The sequence below is a fragment of the Falco cherrug genome, chromosome W (genome assembly GCF_023634085.1).
Source record: "Falco cherrug isolate bFalChe1 chromosome W, bFalChe1.pri, whole genome shotgun sequence".
Classification (NCBI taxonomy): domain Eukaryota; kingdom Metazoa; phylum Chordata; class Aves; order Falconiformes; family Falconidae; genus Falco; species Falco cherrug.
This window is the reverse complement of record NC_073719.1, coordinates 4,588,211-4,595,661: the sequence shown is the minus strand read 5'-3', so window position 1 is coordinate 4,595,661 and position 7,451 is coordinate 4,588,211.

Genomic DNA, 7,451 nt, shown 5'->3' with positions numbered 1-7,451 from the left:
AAAAACCCCCAAAAAACCCCCAAAAACAAAAAAAAAAAGGTGGAAATTGCAAGAGTAAACATGTGGACTTGGTTTACGGTCTTGAATTTTTTACCCATTGGCCAAAATATTTTTGACATCTTGCCTAGGTCAAACATATGGGTGACGTGGGCAAATATCACGGGAGTAACAGACTTTTGTTTAAGTCTGCAACAGGCAGACAACCCCTTTAGAACTTGTTTAATTGGTATTCCCCTGCAAGAGAATGAAACAAATGTTGATGGGTTTTGGAATGTTAAAACAGTGAATCTGACTTCCAATCAGAATGGTAAATGTATGAGTCTGAATGGGCAATATGTTTGGCCTTCTGTGCGTAATGCAGCGTGGCAGAAGACGGTTATTGAGAATTTAAATCAGCCGCATCATTTACCTTTGCAGGAGTTAGACCTATTGGCTAGCGTTGTACCTGTTGAATATGTTAATGTAACTGCAACTGGTATGGCAGACTGTACCCACATGTCATCACCACTTCAACCCGTGAATGGCACTGGAGTAATTTGGTTTGGTGACCTGTGGCAGTTATGGCTAACACGTCCAGGTGAACGGGGGTTTTATACAGGGTTTCAAAATCTAACCGGTTCACCTATTTGGGGAGAATTGAAAACTGGGGGTTTCCATATAGATGTATCAGGGGTTATCAGTTGCCACCAGGAGTCTTTCTGATATGTGGGGACAGAGCGTGGCCAGGGATTCCTTTGTATCCTGTTGGTGGACCATGTTATTTAGGGCATTTGACTTTGTTTGCTCCACATATGAAAGACTTATTAAAATTGACTCAACAATCTCACAGATCACGGGGGGCACTGCACACCTTTGATGAAACATGTAATGACTGAGTCGATCTGCAGTCTGTAACAGCAAATGTCCTAGCCTCCATATTTATGCCGGGAGCAATGACTGCATTAAACACTAAGAATATACGAAGGTTAGCGTGTTGGAGAGAGAAGCAATTTAATCTTACATCACAGATTTTAAGATCTTTATCGCTTGATGTAGATAGTGTTAGGCATGATACGTTACAGAACAGAGCTGCAATAGATTTTTTGTTATTAGCACATGGACACGGTTGTGAGGATTTTGAAGGGATGTGTTGTGTGAACCTTTCCGATCATTCCATATCTATCCACGAGAAGTTGCCACAACTGCAGGGAAACATGAAGCATATTCTTGCTGATGATAATCCCTTTGATGAATGGTTGAGAGGATTGGGCATAACAGGATGGTTAAAGACGTTATTGATGGAAGGAATACGCTTTGTTATAATCATTATTGTGATGCTTTTAGTTTTTAGCTGTGTTTTTCTTGTTTAAAGAGAGTAGTTTTTAACATAACCAATCAGGCCTGGCTTCTGCAAAAGAAAAAAGGGGGAATTGTAGAAGAATGGCTGCAGAAGCGTGGCCTTAGAATCTCTGAAGATCTGCACAATCCAGGCCTGGTATTAGAATAGGCCTGCAATTAGAATTGTGCTGAAGTTGCTGTGCTGAAGTTAACAAGAAAGGTAGCCTTGAGCTATTCTTGAATCCTGAGACTGAATAATTATGTTGTGCCAACAGGCCGTGGCTGTAACAAGATACAGCTGCTGGGAAAGCAGGTGCAGGGCCAAGAAAGATAGGGAGCGGTATGGGAATATAGGGAGTAACAAACTACAAGGCTGAAGCATAGCAACACAATTAGCTACATGGATAGAATGCTTATTTTAGTCATGATAATTAGGGGTGTGAGAACCGCGTGCGTTTAGAGACTACTAACCAATTATATTTCTGCTTTACGAATATGCATGTGCATCGGTTCTATATAAGTAGTGTTAGAAACTAATAAAGTTGAGCAAGATGCATAACTCATATTGAGCGTCTTCTTGACTCCGGCAAACCCTTCTTCCAACAGTTAGCCAGGGTGATTGATTAAACCAGGTTTCATACCATGCTTGCTGTGCCTCATGTTCTCGTTTACGCTGTAACAAACCCTCACGCAATTTCACTAGTGAATCTCTAACTATGCCCATGTGGTCCGCATAAAACAGCACTCTTCCTGTAGGGCTGCACAAAGGCCTCCTTGTTGTAAGAAAAGAAGGTCTAGGCCCCGCCTATTCTGTAGGACCACCTCTGATAATGAGGATAGGCATTTCTCTAGGGCCGAGATAGATCGTTCAAGTCTTTCTAAATCCTCATCAACTGCTGCATGCAAGGAGGTCCAGCCGTTCCGTTGTTGAACTAGGGAGTTGGCGCCAGTCGCCGTTCCGGTGATTCCAAGTGCCATGAGGGTTGCGACCATTATGCACGTTATCGGCTCCCTCTTGACCCGGACAGGTGGTGGTTGTTTTTCCCAGTGTGCATATATGTCCTCCGAGGGATGATACAGAATCCTTGGCATAACTAAGACTTGGATACAAAAATCAGTGATGTTATTAAAAGGTTCAAGTGATAACACACGGTACGAGGCCCTTCCTGGAACAAATCCACCACCCTCCTTCTCCGGGAATAACCCATTTGACGTTTCCACTAAAGGACTGTTGAGATGTTATAAGCACACAACGAGACCCAGCTTCTTTTCACCCGGCCCAGACAGGTTCCCCCCCCCCCCCAATCGCTAACATCATGAGGCCAATATTAGATGTCTCCCACTTACATGAACCGGGGTTATCCACCGTAGAGAAATTATAGGTGCCATTCCAAGCAATACCTTCATAAAACGGGGGTTTGCTGTCATAGCAGAACCAACAGGGGTTAGTTAGGTTTGGATTAGATTCATTCAAGGTGAAATACATCGTCTACATCATGGACCAAAGGGGATAAGGGTCAGGGCTTTCGGTATGAGTCCTTTGAGGGACACGAATTGTACCTTTAATCGCTTTGGAAGTTGAGTCAGGGGCGCGGGTCTGTGGGGGTAGAAGCCATGAGATTACTACGTTGGGGCCTAGGGGTTGAGGTTGAGGGGTGTACTGTGAGGTTTCTTTTGTGATTTTAATAAGGGTGTCCCTATCAGTACCTAATGTCCAAAGCATTACTCCCCAAGTTTTGCCAATAAACCAAGCTAGATCGGACGGGTTAGTGACGTTTATCTAGAGGTACCTACAATTCCCACAGTGCCATACCGTCCCACCATCAGTTTTAGAAGGGGTCTTACAGCCAAAGGGACCCCACGTTACCATAAGAAATCTATCAGGTTGACTCGGGGTCCACACCATGGCAATAGTTTCGCAGCCCCAGTAGGCACAATAAAAATAACCAGGGGAATTATAATAACTCCTACCGGGATTTGAACTTGGGCACCAATATGTATTCCTACCCCCAATGTCCCATCTGCTACTGTTACTAGCACAGTTCGGGGCTCGCCAACCATCCAGTAGATCTGGGCCCATCAGCTGACAGACCGTGACATTGAAGGAGGGAGCACCCGGAGTCACTATAGATTGTAGTATTTGCGATTCTTGAAGTTGTATCAGTGTCCAGTTGTACGGGCGATCACCGTTGACCAAGGACACGCAAACCAGTAGCAGTGCTAAAAACTTCAGATCCCTCCTTTTCCGTTTAATGTGACCAGGTTGTCCACAGTGATGACACGTCTATGTGGTTACGACTTGCACCAGCGGGGTTGGTGTTCCTGATGGACCTGCTTTCTCCTGAAGTGCAACTGTTCGCAATAAACGAGGTAACAGTGTCGACGATGACAGAGTCTGCAAAATACCTTGTGCAATCGGGTTAGCATTACTACACAAAGCCTCTGTCAATACCGCATCATGAGTAGCTGGTGGCAGGTTAGAATTAGCTATCGCCCGCTGAAGCCTGTCTGCAAAATCTAAAAATGGTTCATTTAACTTTTGTTTAATGGTCATCCATGGTTCTTTTGCGCGCTCGTATTGACTCACCACAACAAATGCAGATTTCGCAGCCTGTGTTGTTGCTCATAGTATTCTGCCACGCAAAGTGTGTTTGTGCCTGCTGTGTCGCAAAGGCTCCTGTGCCCATCAATCGGTCAAACGTTGCTCCTCTGGCATTTCTGCTGGCATTCATGCCCACCGGTCATTTGACAAGATATTGCACGTCATTAATTTAAATCCTGAAGCTACCAGCCAGAAAATGAACGCATGGGGGGTGGTGGGGGCACGTGTGCACGGAGTGCAAAACCTGAAGGAGGCCGTAAATGGCCAGGAGGCAACACCATCAATATAGAACTTGAACACAGGGCGAAGGTTAACGTAAACAAGTCCCGCGTGGATGTGAACTTTTTTTTTTTTTCTTTCAGACAAAATGGCCTTTATTGATTATACAAACTATTTATATATCTTAGACAGTGCAGGTGTTAGACCCTGATACGTTTTTGTGTCCTTCTTGCTTGCTATTTGCTGTTGCTGTAGGTGCCTGTATGCTGCGGTTCTAAGTTCCGATTCTTCACATCCTGTTTACATAACTGACAATTTGTGGCTGTCTTTGAACTCAACTAACTTGTCTGCAGACCCACTGCAGACCCCAACAATTCCCCCTTTTTGTTTTTTGACCAGCTAGTACCAGGTTTGTCATGTTCTGCAGGGCCCTTGCAAACATGACAGCAACCAAGGCAAACAAACAATACTGCCAATTGAGTGAACGGATGCCCAAAAGGCTGACATTTTCTCAGATTTTGTTAACATGTTGCTGCAATGGGGCGCCTAAAATCCACGCAGCACATACCATCAAAATCCTCACAGCCATGTCCTTGAACCAACAACAAAAAGCCAATAGTTGCTCTGTTTTGTATATAATGGTGGCAAATTTGACTCACATTCTTAACTGCCTAACAAACAAGGTGATTTAACTCTTTAATGCTTTCCCTGTTGTTAGTTTGGATAAGAGAAGAACCGCTGCAATACGTTCCCATCAGTTCCATAAATCAACTACATCATTACATGCTTCATCCAAAGTTATACTGCGTTTAAATGCATTATGCTTATCAGCATGTTCACGTGTTGACTTATGTGGGTGTCATGGTCCCATCATAGCTTTCCACTACATTAGCATCTACATAAAGACAACTATCAACATTTAAAGTGCAAACAATATCAACTTCTTTTGGGTTAACATTATACAGAGGTAATCAATTATCGAAAATACCAAGACTTTCAGTAAGATTCTTCATTCCCCACATACATTCACTTTTTTGCAACATTGTCTGCAAGTCAGTTTCAAGGAAGGGCACACCAAACAAGGACTGGTTCAGTAAGGAGGCCACACATTAGTTGTTGGGTTGACTGGCGGCAGCAGCGCTCCCATGATCCGGCACACTAAGCTCAGGCCGCACACAGCAAGCAGGTATCCATCACGGACCTTCCATCTGTAGAAACACAAGCATAACCTCTCCCCCAAGTTAACAATTCATGCGGTCCTGACCAATGCCCGGTACGAAGGTCTTTCATGCGTGCTAAAACACCTTCATACTTTTGCTGCTTGTCACCAATTGACACAAAATGTCGCACAGTGGGAGGCACCACATGGTCGACAGAGATTTTCAGAAAGTTCAAAACATAACATGCTTTCTCTAATCGTGCCTCTGGGGTCATTCCCTTAATTCCCCTTTTTTTTTTTTTTTTTGAGTTAGTGCCACTTTATTAATAGACTCACACCAATTTATACCCCCAGCTAAAAATACACACGCTACGCAGGCTTTGTTATTTAAAAGGTGATAGGTTAAAACTACTCGTTCACACGCTTCCATCTCCCCTATGATTGGTCCCGGTGCGGCGCCCACACGCTGCTCCCCCCTTGTGCAGGCATCCTGTTCTTTCTCTTCTTTCTGTCCAACTCTCTTATCTCTCTGCGAATACAGTTTCTTTGTCTCCCTTGGCCTTGCATATGTCCTTCACAACACTTGCAGCTTGTTACAGTTTCGGCCTGCTCGGCCTGCTATTACAACACAGTTACTTGGTCTGGATTGCTCGTGATATGTCCGTTGTCTTCCAGCCATTCCACAAATCCCCCTTTTTGTTTTTGAGCGATCCAGACCCCTTTTATTATTATGTTCATAATTCTCATAAAGCAATTCCACACACAGCCCAATATTATTAAAAAGATTACAATGGCAATTAATACCGTTATCCCATGCAGAAACAAATCTTTTAACCATCCAGTAATTCCTAAACTCTGTAGCCAGTCCGTTAACCCGTTCTCAATCTTTATGACCTGTACATTTTTTCTCAACTCAGCAAGCTGCTTATGAATACAGTTTGAGTTAACAGCCAAATTCATACAATGCTTTCCTTAGCGCTGTTCACTACAGGCTACTCTCTACTGTTCATGCTGTTTCCTTATCTTCTAGAGGTGAGATCACATTCCTCCTTTGTTTCTGTCTCATCCTAGTTTCTTCTCATACTCCCCCAGAGTTATTTAACTCTTTGCTACAGGATCTCAGCTGCACATCATCAAAGCAAGGCCAAAACTGCACATCAATGTCAAAACAACCCACTGTCTCTGTTCCGTACAATTCTACAATTTCCTCCCCCCATTGGGCTGATGTATTTAGGCAACCAGTCTGCATCAGGTAGTTCATTGCTGGCTGCGTTATCACAGTTTTTTGAATCCTCCTCTTCATCTGAACTAGATGAAGGGAGGGTTGGCACGTCCAAATAACTCGGCGGCTGTTCTCGCCAGCGCCATGTTTGGGTGTTGTCCCCTGCTTTGTCTATTCTGCGCAATCTGTCTTCGCCTTGCCTAATAGCCTCCCGCACACTACTTTCTTTTGCCTTATCCCTTTCCTGTAGTTTTTGTTCCTCAACTTTTAATCTCCGCAGTAAATTTGCCAGGTCATCTGTTGGGTATAAGTTCTTTTGATCCCACTTTGCATTCTTATCTTCTACCGGATAGCATTCCGCCTTTCTTTGTGACAGTGGACTGTCCGGTAAATTACCCGGTGGACTAGGAGGAGGACTAGGAGGTTTAGAGTCCCCTGCTAATGAAGTGCCCACCTGCGCTTCCTGATTTATTCCCGGGAGCCGAGGACGCTCCGTACCAAATACAGATGCTCCTGCCGCAGCCCATATTTGAGCCCCTTCACATTTTTTGTTCATAGCACGACATATCTTACCCCAGGTTGAACCCCACACCATCGTGCCCATTTTCTCAGATTCCCAAATTTCTTGTTCAAAATTTTCCCACAGTTCACAATGCATAATATCTTGCGGGTTAACAATCAACCCTCTGCCCTTCATCCATAGGATGATTTCCGTTATATCTTTCCACGGGCATTTTCCCCCCGCCTCCTTCACCCATTTTTTCAATACCCGTACCACGAAATCAACATCAACATCTTTTTCCAGCTTCATCGCCCCTCCGGAGGTCCAGCGTCGTCCAGCGCGCTGCCTCCCAGGATCACGTCGGGGTCACCACTTGTTGTAGCTCATGACATGTCCAAACCTCAGCGCAGCACCTGAGGGACCATCAGCA